General features: G+C 47.7%; 1 pseudogene; it reads right to left on the reverse strand.

The window, feature by feature from the left end:
* Positions 1 to 11,716, reverse strand: part of LOC124979358 (heterogeneous nuclear ribonucleoprotein M-like) — a 31,022-nt pseudogene extending 19,306 nt beyond the window's left edge.
* Between the last annotated feature and the right edge of the window lie 3,102 nt (positions 11,717 to 14,818).

Below are 14,818 nucleotides of genomic sequence, written 5' to 3' on the forward strand. Positions count from 1 at the left end.
AGGGAGAGACTCCAGAGCAGCAGGCACTTCCTCATGCTAGAGCCCTGCTGGGTCAGAAGCCTGGGGGAGGGAGTTGCAAGCTGCCCTGTCTTCTTCCCTTGCTGGGACCACCAGACTCATTGCAGCTGAGCATATTTGTGAAGCCTGCAAGGCCCCACCCGAGAACAGCTTTCCACTGTTCCCTGCTGCAAGCAGGGAGGTGGGCCTCCCCGTGACCTCCGCGGGGTCTGAAGTCCATGGCCTGCGCGCGCACCCAAAGGTTAGAAGAAGGAAAACTTGTTCGCGCCGCCAATTCTTCAAGAAGGAAACATTGCAGACCGGAGGATGGCTAAAAAAAAGAGATCTCCATGGCCAGAGGATGGTTCTAGGAAACAGTGTGGGCCAGGTCTGCGATGACAAGGCAAGTTGTGGGTTTGGCTTTACTAATATTTATTTTATATAACTTAAAATGGAAAATAATAGACGTTTAACACACCGTCGTGTTTTTTTATTTTAAAAATATATTTTTTATTTGTTCTAATTAGTTCTATGACAGTAGAATGCACTTTGATACATCATACATAGGTGGAGTATAATCCTCATTCTGGTTGTTCATGATGTAGAATCCCTCAGTCCATGTAGTTCTATATGTCCACAGGGTGATACTGTCTGATTCATTCTACCAACCTTCCTACCCGCATTCCCCACCCCTCCTCATTTTTGACAAACCTTTGTGCTAGAAGTCAGGGCAAGATGCTGAGGATTCTTCAACAAGCCAGCTACAGGTGTGGTGGCACAGGACTGTAACTCCCTCACCTATGGAGGCTGAGGCAGGAGGATCACACATTTGAGGGTAGCCTCAGCAACTTCCAGACTCTGTCCCAAAGTAAAATAAAAATAGGTCTGTAACTCAGGAGTCAAGTGCATCTGGGTTCAATTCTCAGTACTAATAAATAATTAATTAAATAAATTAAATAAAAATAAAGGGAAAAATCAGGTGCTGTGAGTCGGTGGCAGTGCTGCCAAACAAAGAGGATATCGAGTCCCACCAGTGGCTGCAGGATGCTGGTGGGCTCAGAAGAACCTCAGGGGCCCCTTTGACACTAGAGGCAGGAAGCCCAGGACTTTGAGCAGGCTGGGTGGACAGAGGTCCAATTTTGAAAGCCTCACCAGAACCTGGCAATGCTAAGGGGTTACCCTGGGCTGGAGGCCAGAGGGTGCCTGGACCCATTTCAGGGTTCTGGACTGAAAGCAGCAGCCCATAAGATACCCACACATGGACTGTCCCCAATCTCTGCCTGCTGGCAGAAGTATCAGACCAGTTACACCCAAGTGTGGTCTTGTGCTAGGGATGCTCCTGGGTACCAGGGGGCAGAAGGTGAGAATGGAATTTGGGCGATGAGGAATCCCTGGGGTGACAGAAGACACCTCCATGGCTGCTTGGCAGGAAGCAGTCCCCAGGGAGCCAGATGTGACAGGCATAGAATAGCAGTGCTGGCCCACAGGACTAGGGTTAGAGTGCTGGAGAGGAATGACCTGTGGACAGCCTTAGGAATCTGGAGACACACTGCTTTGGGAGTTGGGGACGGCTGTAACTCCGTGGCTCTGCTTGTGGGCTTCTGCAGTGGCCTTGCCCACAGTGGATCTCTGCCTGGGGCTCATAGCTTGCAGTCCAGGTGGGGGTGGCCATGTGCACACAGAGCTGAGGAAGGAGTGTGGGGATGGAGCCACCATATGAGGGGGACCTGGCAGCAGCCTGTCCTTGGGGCTCATCTCTCTTCCAGACCTGTGATGGAAGGGACAGCCCACATCTCTCCAGTGCCCTTGGGGCTGTCTTGCATTGTCTCAGGGTGGATCTGTCCTAATCTCCTTGAGTAATGGTCGAGCACCACAATCTCCTCCTCTCCAGAACTCACTCTCACTCCTCTGATGAGTAGACTGAGAACTTTCTGAATTTTTAAGTTATGTCTCTCTTTTTTATTTTTCTTAAAACTCTATCACCTTTAATCCCTCTTCTCCCATTTTATGGGAAGCATTCAACAGCGCCAAGCCCCTCCCTCAGCACCAAGCTTAGAAATGTCTTCAGCCAATAAGTATCTCTTTGCTCCCACGTCCTGCCTGCTGCTGCCAGACACTGGGGCAGAGCACTTAGATCAGTTCTTGGCTGTCCTGTACCAAGGGTGGCCTTTCCTCCTGTGTCCTGTCACAGTCCTCGCTCCCGTCCGAGACCTACCAGAGTGGCCTCACTGCCCATATTTCATGACTACATAGGTAGCCTGCAGCAGGCTGAGGCTTTCTCTAAGTCTTTTCTTCCTGGGTGTGTACCAGAATCACCCATAAATGTGACAGAGCTGTATTGACTGACTCCACTTCAATCAGGCTTCAGAATCTTCTCCTGTGCCCAGCTGTGTGCTTCCTTTAGCGTCTGGTTTGAGGAAGGGCTCTGCTAAGTCAGTTTAGAAGAACCCCCGTCCTCAATATCTGATCACCCTAATGATTGGATGCAGTCCCTTCCCACCCCCAGGATCCCCAGGTGATAGCTGGTCACCCTGGCCTGCCTTCAGTGTGACTCCTGCTAGGTCAGTTTAGGCAGAGTCCCCTCATTCCTGTTTGTTGTGCTAGTTAGTTTCTTGTTACTCTGACCAAAATGCCTGACAGGAACGATTTAGAAGTGGAAAGGTTTATTTCATCTCAACCCTTTCAGAGGTTCAGTCCATAGTTGGCTGAGCCCATTGCTCTGGGCCCAAGGTGAGAACATCGCAGCAGAAGCACATGGCAGAGGAAAGCTGCTCAGCTCATGGCAGCCAGGAAGGAGAGAGATGGGGAGAGGGGGCAGGCCAAGGGGACAAGATGTAGTCCCCAAGGGCACACTTCCAGTGATCTCCTTCCTCAAGCCACACCCCTGCCTACAGTGACACCTAGTACCCATTCACATTATTAATCCATCCATCCATCATGATCTAATCACTTCACCTCTGAAGGTTGCAGGGGTGCCCAGAATTCCATCCAGTGCTTGACAAAGATCCTCTGGAGGATCTTTACAAAGGCTCATCCTAAAAGGAATTCCCGAATGTTTTGCTCCGGAGCATGGTGTTTTTTCTGCTGTTTTTTTCTGATAATATATTACTCACTTCAGTCTGAAAAGATTGCTTAAGGGGATGAGGGGAATACAACAAAATTTCCAGAAAATATTACCTACAATCTGAAAAACAATGGGTCTTTACCACTAACAAAGTCAAAAATAATTTTGCAAACATGCAATGAGTCCCTGAAAGCCTCTGGAGAAAATAGATATAGATCTGCCTTTGTCTCCAACAGGCTGGTTAAATTCTAACGATGGTTTTGTTTATGTGTGGTGGTAAGGTAAAAGAATAAGATTTCACAACATTCCTTTCTTCCTACAAAGAATAGGTCACCCCTACAATAAACGTTGGTACACAATAACCATTGTGACTGCTGCCCTCCTGTAGCCCTTAACTCAGCAATTTAGATATTGACCAGATGGACCTAGTAGAGATGGTCACGTGAGATTACTTGTCTATCGCTTTAACTGAGAGAATAGTAAGAATAGTCTTAGGTCACATAGAGTTTAGATATTAAGGAAATAAACATTGTATTAGCTCATTGAGGTAGTTAGATATTCTTAAAACAATTGTGATTAGGTAAGGATAATCTGTAAGGTTACTATTTTCTGCCTATGCTTTGGAAAACTTCTTTAATCTCATTAACCACAAGACTGCCATTATAGCTGAAGAAAAATGTATATAAACCCAGCCTTCCCCAGAATAAAGTGGAAGTGATTGCACCAGATCTAGAGTCTGTGTCTTTCATTCTCCATCCATCGCCGACGCTGTCTCCCCGCACCCCATTTACCTGTGTGGAACCCATGGACTCCTGCTAGGGCTGCACCCCGGCAGAAGGTTCCTTCACTCTCTTCCACATGAGCTTCAGTGGACACCTCATGTCCATACTATGGTGGTCATTTTCCATCCATGGACTCCGCCTGCCTCTTGGTTATAAATTTACCTTGTCCACACCATATTGAGGGTAGAGCCCAATCTCTTTTGCCCACTGCAAACCCTGGTGGCAGTGGTCCCACTACCTGTCATATCCTCACTAATCTGCCTTGTGACACTTAAATATCATTGACTCTCTGCTTTTCCCTCTATTCTCCTGTTTTTCTTGGTACCGAAGTCTGAATCCAGAGGTGCTCAACAGCTAAGCCACATCCCCAGCCTTGCTTATTTTTTATTTTGAACCAGGACCTTTCTAAGTTGCTGAGATTGGCCTTTAATTTCCAATCCTCCTGCCTCAGCCTCCAGAGTTACTGCACCTTTGCACCTGGCTTTTTGTTTAGCACAGGTCTGTGTGTGGCAAGGTGGGCTTTCTCCAGTACACACTTCAGACCTCCTCAGGGCTCTACCCTTCACTCAGCTCCAAAAACACCTCCACATTTTACATATTTGTTACAGCCTGTCCTCTCCCAGTACCAGTTGTCTTAGTTCATTCAGGCTTCCGCAACCAAAACCAAACTGGGCAACTCATAAGGAACAGAAGTTTATGTTCAGGGTTCTGGAGGCTGGCAGTCTAAGATCAAGGCACAGAAGATTTGAAGTCTGGTCTTCCCATTGTACCTCACCTGGTGGATGGAGCAGGGAGCTCACTGGGCTCCGTGTCTAAGGGACTTTTGAAGGGGTCCATTCTCCTGACATAGTCACCTCCCAATGGCCCCCTCCTGATGGCGTAGCATTTGGTTTGAGTGGTTAATGTGAATTTAGGGGCAGGCAAACATTCAGACTATAGAAGGGCAGGAGAGGGGTTCAGATTGTGTGACAACACTCCAGGCCAAACAGCTGGGTTTGTGCTGGGAAAACTCTCTAGCCTTGGGATAACTGATCCTGTGATCCAGGTCAGAGACCAGTGCCTGCCCAGCACATCCATGGACCACATTGACCCCCTGCTTCTGGAGGCTACCTTCACCCTGCTGTGGTCTAGATAAGTGTTCACCAGAGGTCCATGTGTTGAAGGTTGGTCCCCATTTGGTGGCACTATAGGGAGGCAGTGGAACCCTCAGGAGATGGACCTGGTTTGAGGACCCCCAAAGTCTGGCCTTACTCTGTCTCTTTGTGTCCCATCTGCCATGAGGTGCACAGGCCTCCTCTGCCACACACTTCCCCCTTTATGTGCTGTGCTGCAGACTCAGGCCTATTAAGTGTATTTTTGAACTTACTTTTTAAACTAAAAGACACTGGAAAGAAAGTATTTTGCATCATGACTAGTGCATATAAATCCTGCCTAGTGCATATAAATCCTACCTGTATGTGGTGTGCTCCATAGTTTTATCCTGGTCAGTGTTACCTTCTTTTGTTCTATTTCTCATTTTAAAAAATCTATCCAAGAGTCACTATCTTTTCCAAATCCAGTTAGGAAAGTAATGCAAAAGCCCTAATGTGTGATGTTTCTTTATGAGATGACTGACAGAACTTTCTGCAAGGAGTCAAGTCACATCTCTAATAATAAAAGTCATGTTGGAGAATCAAATGATCAATTGAAGTGAACTTGGTGTGAGCCATCGCAAAAGGAGCCCTGCCACCCGTGGGCCCTGGAGACCCAAGGTCTCCATTGTCCATTCAGACTGTACATGTGGGCGCATATATCCATGTGTGGCCTGAGGGTGTGTGTGTGCGTGTGTGTGTGTGTGTGTGTGTGTGTGTGTGTGAGTGTGTGTGTGTGAGGAGTGTAGCCCCTGGGGGTCCACCAGTGTCATCTGAGGAGATCCTGTAGGGAGAACTAAGCCACACCCCTTCTGAGGAGGTCATACCTAGGTGAACTGAGGCCTGGTGCCCACTTGGGGACAGCAAATGCATGGGGAAGGGGTGGGAGCAAGGCTGCCCATGGGGAGTGGGAGCGACTGTAGAGGCTCCAGGGAGGTGGAGGGCACAGGCAGGGACAGAAGAGGAGCAGGTGTGGTCTGTGCTGGGTGCCACCTGGGCCTAGGTGAGAGGACATCTGCCAGGTGAGAGGACAGCGAAGCAAGCCCTATGTATGTGGCTGTAAGGACTCAAGGGGTGGCCAGATGGTTTGTGAGGACCCATCCCACACCATTGTGTTCGGTCAGTCCTAACTAACTACTAACTATTAATTCATTCATTCATTCATTTCTCAGACCCATTTTGGGTGCCAAGGAGAAATCAGACAGACCAGCCCAGAACCTGGAGCAAGGGTCACACATTCTGGGTGACTTCAGGTATGGCGTCCCTCCCTGTCCAATCCTGGTCTTCCTCTGGTCCTAGTCCATGTGGTGCTGCTGTGACAAAATGTCACAGACTGGCTATTTATAAAGAAAGGAGATTTACTCTCATGGTTCTGTAGTCTGAAATCCAAGACCATGCAGCAGGTCCAACTCTGGTTCTGAGGTACATTCTGGATGCTGTGTTAGGTGGCTGAGGAAAGGAGGGCATCCACTCCAGGGGCCTTTTAATAGCAGTTTCCAAACTACCCAAAGGCCCACCTCCCAACTACACCCTCACCTACTGATTCAGCCTTCAATGGAAAGAGCGGGGGACCTGGGGGAGCTGAGGCCTAGCTACCCTGTGGTCAGGGTCCCCCAGGCCTTGGCTCCTCCTTACCTTCAAGATTTTTTCTGAGTTTGAAGAGAGTGAGAGGCTGAAATCCAACCTCTTCCTAAGCCCAGACCAACAATTGGAGGCTAAGGGGAGATGCCAGAAAGCTGTAGCTGCTTCTCCACATCTGGCTTGGGATGTGAGGACCTGTGCCTCCCTCCTTGACTGACACCAACAGCCCCAGGAGCCCTGCATGCCTGGAGGCTGCCTTGCCAGCTGTCTACCCTTCACATCTGCCCAGTGAGGCCAGGGGAAGGCCCTTGCTCTGCCTCCTGGCTTCTGTGTCTTTCCAGGAAGGCCTTCCTGGCAGCCTCTTTGTGGGAATGCCCTGGCCAGGTCTTCCTTGTCAGTTTTCCCCAGAGCATGTCCAACAGCTGCTCTGCTGTGGGGAGGCACAGCTCCCAGAACTCTCACAGTGTCCTGGAATCATTGGGGACCCACAGGCTCCTACCCCAGATGTCCCTCTGAGGCCTTGTGAGCTCTGCCTTTCTTACGGCCAGATGGCCTAAGGTTGTGTCCAAGTCCTTTGGTGGCAAAACCTTTCTCAGGTGTCCATAGCAGATGGGGTCCTTCTCCTATATTCCTAAAAGTTTGCTTACAACTGAGATGACCTTGTCCTTAAATGACAGTGGAACCCATGCACAAACCTACCTGGGCCTGGAGATTTCTTTGATAGCTATTTCAACTAAATTTTTAGATACAGGATTACTTAGATTTTCTTATGTTCTCTTTCTTTCTTTTTTTTTTTTCTTTGAAAAGTTTTCTTAAGTTGTGTGTTTTCAAGAATGTTGCCTTTCCATCTAGGTGATTGAAACTGTTGACTTGGTTTGTTGGGAATATTGGGAGCTCGGCTGAGCAGGAGGGAGAGCTGAGCTGATGTTGGAGGTCAGTGTAGGTGACTGGCTCCCAGACGAGAGCACTGCTGAGATCCCAACCAAGAAGCAGCCTGAGCAAAGCCTCCTGCAGGCTTATGGTACCCTGCAGGCTCCCCCGGAAAGGTCTGCTTGTAGGACCAAAGGCAGCTGACCCAAGATGCCAGGTGTGCACAGAGCACTTGTTCTGCATTTCATTTTCCTCTTTCCTTTCATCTTCTAGAGGAGCAGACTCCTCCCATGGGTAGGGTATTCTTTGTTTCTGTATTTTTTCCAGTTTGGAACTTAAATGATCTATTTCCCTTTAAGTGACTTTTTCTTTCTTTCTTTCTTTCTTTCTTTCTTTCTTTCTTTCTTTCTTTCTTTCTTTCTTTCTTTCTTTCTTTCTTTCTTTCTTTCTTTCTTTCTTTTTCTTTCTTTTCTTTCTTTCTTTCTTTTCTGTCTTTTCTTCCTTCCTTCCTTCCTTCCTGCCTTCCTTCCTTCCTGCCTTCCTTCCTCCCTCTATCCCTCCCTTCCTTTTCTCTCTCTCTCTCTCTCTCTCTCTCTCTCTCTCTCTCTCTCTCTCTCTTTCTCTCTCTGTCTCTCTCTCTTTCTTTTTCTTCTTTTTGTACCAGGGATTGAACCCATGGACACTCAACCACTGAGACACATCTCCAGCCCTTTTTATATTTTATTTATAGATAGGGTCTTACTGAGTTTCATAGGGTCTCACCAAGTTGATGAGGCTGGCTTTGAACTTGCTATTCTCCTACCTTAGCCTCCCAAGGTGCAGGGATTGTAGGTATGCCCACTGTGCATGGCTTAAGAGCCACTTTTGATGCTTCCTACATGTTTTGATACATTGGGCCTTCTGTGTCACCCAAGGCTACACATTGTCTGGTGGATTCTTTTCTGAACCACAGGAATTTGAGGTGTACAATATCTTAGACATTGGGGTGTTTTCCAGTTCTGAGCTCTATAGTGTGCCTGATCATGTGTGACTATTGGGAACCTCACATGCGCTTACTACACATTTAGGTACTGTTTGAGTACAAAATACCCCTGGTTTTAAAAATCATTCAGAAGAAAGAGCACAAGATATCTCAGGGCTCCGGTGTAGTTCAGAAGTCCAGCACTTGCCTAGCATGTGTGAGGCCCTGGGTTTGATCCCCAGCACTGTAAAAAGAAAGAAGAATGTTCATTACAGGGTGAAACTATAATATTTTGGATATACTGATTTAAATAAGCGTGTTACTAACACTAATTTCACTTTTTTCTTTTTCTCTTTAATTGATAAATTTATAATGCATTTATGACATATTATATTCTGACTGGACAGTGATTTCTGTGTCTTACTTTACCTGCTGCAAATCTGCTTCTGTCTTGGTCTTACTCTGAAGCAATTCCATCTTTTGAGAGGTAGTAGTGCTTTTATTGTTGGTCGGGATGGGGCTGTCTGGTGATGGTTTGGTGAATTTGAGAAGAATGTTCATTTTACAGTGCATTGTAGGTATGGGGTATGGCAAGTGGTTATTTGTGTCCTTCAGGTCTATTGTATTCTTAGAGAGTCTTTAGAGAAGTTAGGACCTCCAGCTACGATTGTACTTTTCCCTTTATTTTATGTTTTATTTCTTCACATACTTTTGTCACAGGAGAGCAGGGAGTTGAAGCTCCAAACCTTGGTTCTTGTGTTCTGGTCAAAGTTCCAGGACAGACACAGGAAGTCATGCAAGAGAACTTTGTTATGAGTGAAGGTGGAGTGGAGGCCCAATGGGAGCAGAGAGCCCTGTGGAGGGGTGGGGAGTGAGCAGGCTCCCAGCAGGGGACCACAGGCAGTGCCATGCAGGTTTCTCACTGTGGACACGGGTCTCAGGAGCTGAGGTCCTTCAGCAACCTGCACCACTCAGCGCGGCTGGGGGAAGCTCTGATCCAGTTGGTCCTCTATGGAACTGGCATAGTGCCCCCCACCATTCTGGGGGCTTCATCTTCAAGTCACTCCTGTGCTGGTGTGGGCACTGGGGTTAGAAGTGGTCTTAGTCCTCCTTTTCTACCAAGAAAGCCTCCCTTCTGAAATGCATGGTGACCCCTCTGGCCTAGCTTCTAGCTTCCCCTGGCCTCAGAGGACCTGCCAGGAGTCAGCCCCATGAATCCTTCTGTGAATCCTTCTTTCTTGCCACATCTCCCCAGTCAGCCTCCAGGGAGCTCCCTGTTTCTCTCTGCTCACTCTTAAGGCCTGTGCCTCTGATGTTTCTTACACTGTCTGCTGTACATTCCCCCACTCATCACTAACCCCATGTTTTGAAGATGTCCCTGAGGTACAGGCATCCTCAGGGCTGTTGCATCCTACTGCTCTGTAACCTCTGGCTGCGTCCTGGCAGTGTTCTGCTCTGAAGGCCACTCCCTATTGCATGAGCGGCACTCTATGCTGTCAGCTGGACTGTACCTACACATGTCCACTCTCTCTCAGACCTATGATTGCATTCTGTCCAGGGAAGGTGCACTTTCAATTCAGTTCTAACTCCAATCTCCCAGTATCAGTGTCAGGGGGTGGGCAGGTACACTCAGGGGAAAACTCCTATGTTTTCAGGGGAAGGGAGAAGCTGCTGCCCCTGTAAATGACTTAATGCTCCATCAGAGATATTTTTTTTCAGACCAAACTCTCCAGGACGACTTACAAGGAACCAGCCACTGATGACTGACTCAGTGGTTTTAGGTGACTTAGAGTGAACTTCACTGAATTCTCTGCACAGAGGCATCCCCAGCTGCCTGTTTTTTTTTTTTTTTTTCTCTCTTAGTTTTTTTCTTTTTTTGATTATGTGCTGTGTGACCAGAAAATGAGCATGCCCAGAACTGTGCCCACCTCTGCATTTGGCCATGAGTCTCCTAGGGGAATATGCTCACATTGCCCAGTAAAAGCCCGTTGCTTTATTTTTGAGGACACACTGCTTTGAGAATTAACTCCAGTGCTTTCCTAACTGACTGTGAGTAATAACCCTCTCTTCACTCTTCTCTCCTCTTTGTTTCAGACCCAGAGGGTAAAGGACAAGGACCCCAAGAAAACTGTCATTTTTTCAGGCTGCCCATACTTATGTCCAATTTGGATACAGATTTGGGGCTTACATGACACCCCCAACCCCCAGGATCAACAGTTAGCTAGAAAGGTGTACAGGTGTATCATAAAGGGTCAGCTCAGGAAGGGCCAAATGGAAGAGATGACCACGCAAGGCACAGGGGGCACAGAGCTCCTCTGGGCTCCTGTAGAAGGAGGTGCTTGGTCCCTGAGTATTGCTGGGTCCCAGGCTGGACCCTGAGTCTGAGTCCCCCCACCTACATGAGAATAAGAGAAAATCATAGAAAAAGGAAAAATGAAACTAATTGCAGTTTGGTCACCCTGGGAAGACAGCTAACCTGCCTTTTCCCAAACTACAGAGCATAGAAACTTGTGGGAGGTATCACTCAGGAAGAGGAAAAGATCAGAAACACACAAATGTAGAGTCTGCCAAGCTGGGGCCCCACATGGAAGCCCACAGACCGATGTGTTGCCCATCAGTTCTCTGAGTTGTGCTGCATCCTCCTGAAGCCTAGACCAGGGCTGTGGGTCAGTTTCAGTTTTCCTTCTCCACCTGGATGCTTACCTGTAGGAAGCTGGGTAGGAGGAAATGAACAGGTTAGCAGGAAGTGGCTGGAGACTTTAAGAAAAATATTTTGGAGGCTTCTTAGAAATTTTATAACTTTAAGTGGGCCCATTACAGTGCTCCTCCCAAGTCCAGTCTGTTCCTCATTCTTGAGGGCTTTGGAATGTTGTGTCATCTGGCTGGCCATTTGCTCCTGGACTGCCATGTGGACACTTTCAAGCCACCTGGGGCAGAGCAGATGCTTGTTCCTGAACACAGAGCATGGTCACAAACTGTAGATCAGGAGGTAAGAAGGAGCCCAGGTGCAGAGGTGCCCAGGAAGCCCAGTGACCGCACCTGGTGGAGGATGCCTCACTTACTCTGGGCTGCCACCAGTGACTCCAGTTCACTCTGACAACTTCCTCCTCTTGGGTGGCTTTCTCTAAAGATGTTGCTAATCTTACACGAGGAGTTTTGGTCCCTAATTGCAAAGGTGGACTTGCCCCATCCTTGGTCTCATCTGGTCCCACATCAGAGGAGAAGTCAGTGTTGAAAGGCTCTTTGTATCAAACTTGAGTGACTGAGAGGCTTAGAAGGAGTTGTTCTTAGGCCAAGCCTACCTGGAACCCGACATCAAGTTCAGCTCCATCGTCCTGTAGGTAATGCATATGCTGTGACATAATACCCGAAAAATCAACTTATAAGGTTATTTTGGTTCATGGTTCCAGAGTTTCAATCCATTGTCACTGACTCTGTTCATTCTATTCCTGAGGCAGAGCATCATGCCTGGGAACTAATAGCAGAGGAAAGCTGCTGGCTTAATGGGGCTGGGAAGAAGTGGGCAGACCTGAGGATGAGATCACCCTTCCTCTGCCTAGGCCCCTCCACCTCCCCCATCTTCCAGTATTCTGCTGAAGATGACCCAGTAAAGGAAAAAATCATTGGGGAGGTCAGAGTTGTCTTGATCCAATCACTTTCCCCAAGTCCCACCTCTGAGCACTGCTGCATTGAGGACCAAGTCTTTAACACAGGACTTTGAGGGGACAGTGCAGATTCAGACCCTCTAATGCCACCACGTGCATACTTGAGTTGGACCACTGCCATGTGCAGGTATAAAAGCTGATCACCACCCATTACCAGCAACAACACACAACAGTTTTGGGGTGTGAAAAGCTCAAAATTTTTGTAGGTCCTGGGAATTGAACCCAGGGTCACTCTACCACTGAGCTGCATCCACAGACTTTAGTATTTTTATTTTGAGACAGGGTCTCACTAACTTACTGTTCCTGTCCTCAAACTTGCAATCCTCCTGCCTCAGCCTCCTGAGTTGCTGGGATTACAGGTATGCACCACTGTGCCCAGCCACCAAATTCATTTTTAAGTTATTTCTAGATTACCTACTCAGGAAATTTGAGATACCAGAGAAGCATAGTCAAATCCTACAACACTAAACATTGCTGTAATAATTCTGAAGGGCAGACAACACCAACCCCCAAAAAATAAAAAAAAAAAACAAAAAACAAAAAATACACTTGTGTTACAGTTTTGAAGACTCTTATTTTCTCTAACAAATCTAAATTAACCCATTTGTAAGAGATCCTGCTATATTAAAATTTTAGCCATGAGACAAAGCACAAAGTATATGATAAAGTAATTACCAAATCTATACAGCAACAGTTAGATCTGAGTCATGCTGTGATCTGCTGAAATAAACTGAGGTCACTTGGTCATATGACTTAAATTGAGGATTCTGCATGCAAGTCTTCTAGAAGTCTTCAATGCCCAAACAGTCTGAGAGTTCATTTTACTTCTTTCTTTGTTTTCAGAGAGGCAATTTATTTAGGAATGCAGATTCACATTCAAGGGTGCAGGCAAGTTCACCTGAAGATTGGTGGACAGTCCCCTAAGGAAACTTGAAAAATTGGAACTTACCAGCGAGGGAGCAGAGAGGGTTCCAGAGCCAAAAGCCTCCTTTCAAACAAAACAGATATATAATTTAAGTGTGCAAAATCAAAGAGTGATTTGACCAGGAAACACCCCCAAACCCATAAGTTCAAAAGGACAAAAACGAGGCAGCCCTGGACATTCTAGCTGAAGTTGCTCTGGGAGTTCCAGACAGTCTTCTCAGGTGAGTTCTGATTTAGTGCTGTGACTTCTGGCAGAGGCTAGTCTGGTGGCAGAGCTGTGGTCCCAGCTCTTGCAGAGCTTGGGGCAGTGAGTGTGCTGCTGAAAAGGTGCAGGGTGGGTGATGGTCATCTTGTTCCCCCTCATGACCTTCAGGTTGAGCCTACCTAGTTGATATACAGCAGCGGGACCAAACCCACATCCTGGATCTTGAACAATCTCTCTCCAGGCTTCTTTTAATCAGCCGAAAAATACTTTCTGCAAAGTAAGAGAGTTTGTAGGCACTAAGTACTTGGGCTTACAGGATTCTAAGACTTATAGGACCTTTAAAGATTCCAGACCTGGAGGGAAACAGGCCTAGGGATGTAGGTGAGGGTGATCTTTTTGGTATAGAGTAGCAGTTCATCCTTCCTTCCCTGTTTGTCTCCTTTCCCCAGGTTCTTATTTATTTTATGCTACCTCACTGTGAGACTGCCATGCATCACAGTCCACTGAACTGCTGTTAGGACCTGCCCTGTGGCACCCTGGAGGGAGTGTCTGTCTCTTCTCTTCAGAGTCCCAGTGAATATGATTTCAGCAGTTGCCACCAGTCAACAATTCCCCTGGCCTCTGCCAGCCCGACAGCCAAGGTAACAGCAAACATAACTAGGCACAGGTGACCAGGGTGGGCTTTCAGATATATATGCAGCACCTGGGTTGCAACAACCAAGCCACATTTTCCTGAGTCACATGTTCCCATGAACCAAGCACAAGTCTCTGGGGAGCTGTGACCTGGAGTGGGTTTTCCACCTTCCTGCAGATGTTCGCAGAGGTCCCAGAACACACCAGTTGCTCTGCCTCCCTCCTCTCTTCCTGCAAATGGTGACACAGTCACAAACACACACTCAAATGGCCCTTTCAGAAAAAGAGGTGGAGAAGAACAGTTCAAGAAGAACCCCTCATGGGCTAAAGTAGAGACCCTATGGAGGTGGACAGTCCTGTCCCCACTGAGAAGGATTTACTATGGTTGGACTCTGGAACCATGGTCAGAATTCATCTCTCCATCTTTTCAGAAGGGGTTATGGAACCAACATTGGCTCTAAGGGACAGAAAGTCAGGAGACAAGACTGACTTTTGTAGCTGCAGGGACTCCCTTTACCTGTTTCCCATCCTGTGCCAGCAACGTTGGGTGAAGCCCTGGGGGCTTTCCCAGTGACTCCAGCAAAGGGCTCTAGTCCCACCAGCATGGCCAAATTCTGTCCTAGGGCCCAGGCCAGAGGCCTGAATCTGGGGTCCAAATTGACTGGATTTGGTGGCCTGCCTACATCACGAAGGAGAGAAAAACAACATGGACAGGAAAAACAAGTTGAATCCCAGCTTGGTCTTCCTGGGAATACAGTGAATCTTCCCCCCAGCCCCATGGAAGGGGTCATTGAATGTGGAGGCTGTTGGGTGGGGGGAAGCAGAGAAGCAGAGCACAGGCTGGGGTTGTAGTCCTCTGGCTTCTGTTGCTTCCTCCTGACCTCAGGGCCAGGGCTTTGGGGTCAATGATGGCTTCCATTCTCATCTTGAGAGCATTGGCTGTGGGAAGCCCTGGTGGAGACAATAAAGAATAGGTCAGTAGGACAATGGTTAGGGTTGGGAAAAA

The sequence above is a fragment of the Sciurus carolinensis genome, chromosome 3 (assembly GCF_902686445.1).
Source record: "Sciurus carolinensis chromosome 3, mSciCar1.2, whole genome shotgun sequence".
Taxonomy (NCBI): Eukaryota; Metazoa; Chordata; class Mammalia; order Rodentia; family Sciuridae; genus Sciurus; species Sciurus carolinensis.